This window comes from Octopus bimaculoides, chromosome 8, assembly GCF_001194135.2.
Source record: "Octopus bimaculoides isolate UCB-OBI-ISO-001 chromosome 8, ASM119413v2, whole genome shotgun sequence".
NCBI lineage: Eukaryota > Metazoa > Mollusca > Cephalopoda > Octopoda > Octopodidae > Octopus > Octopus bimaculoides.
Genome location: NC_068988.1, coordinates 22,232,563 through 22,233,810, shown reverse-complemented (window position 1 = coordinate 22,233,810; position 1,248 = coordinate 22,232,563).

The window sequence follows — 1,248 nt, the reverse complement described above, 5'->3', positions numbered from 1 at the left end:
ATATATATTTATATATATACATACACAAACACACGCATATGAGGCTGATTGAAAAGTAAGCAACGTTTTGAAACATGAAATTCTTCACAATATATTTCAACAATGCGGAAATTTTATTCATCAAAGTACCATTACAATCTCTTTTACTCTTTTACTTGTTTCAGTCATTTGACTGCGGCCATGCTGGAGCACCGCCTTCCATAGTCTGATAATATTTTGGAATAAAAATTCCTTCTTCAGACATCCCTAGGAATTGATGGAGTCGCTGCTGTAATTGGTTTTCCACACAACCCCTGCCAGAGCACGTTCCGTGGACCGTGCCTCTGCACTCTCTCCTCGGCTCCACAGTTTCCCGTCTCCCGTATCCCGTCCCCTACCATCGCTCCACCCTGCTCCTCCAACGCAGCATTCTCTGAGCCTTCCGGCGACCCCAATCCGAACCCTCCATCTCGCACATCTTCCCCAACTTACTCCGTCCCTCCTTGAAACGAGGCCACAACCTGCGTGATATACTGGTCCACAGTTTCTTCCATAACCCCACATCCCAGCATGGATCGTTCCCCTGCTCAATTTTCTGCTGCACAATCTGTAAAGCTGATTTGTTTATTGAGATCAAATGCTTGTGCTACTCATTAGCTCACTCTCTCCATCAAATCGATATTGTCTACAGAGCACAACACACTTTCCGCATCGCGGATTGATACAACGCTCGCGCTAAAATGATTGCGCCTATCGAAATAGCAACACACACACACACACACACACACACACACACACACACACACACACACACACACATACGCACACACACACACACACACACACACACGCATATGTATGTTTGTAAATATGTATATGCAAGCGTGGCTGTGTGGTAAAAAGCTTGCTTCCCAACCTCATGGTCCGGGATCAGTCTCCCTGCGCATCACATTGAGTAGGTGTCTTCTACTATAGCCTTGAGTCGGTGAAAGCCTTGTGAGTGGATTTGCTAGATAGGAACTGAAAGAAGCCGGTCATATATATATGTGCTTGTGATCAATTGTGTGTGTGTATCTATGTATGTACCTCATTGTTTCCCATCACCGCTTGACAAACAATGTTGGTGTGTTTACGTCCACGTAACCTAGTGTTTTGGCAAAAGGGACCGATACAATGAGTGCCAAATAAAGGATATGTATATGCATTTTTCTCTCCTTTCCCTCATTGTCTCATATGTATATATGTATATATATATATATATATATATAT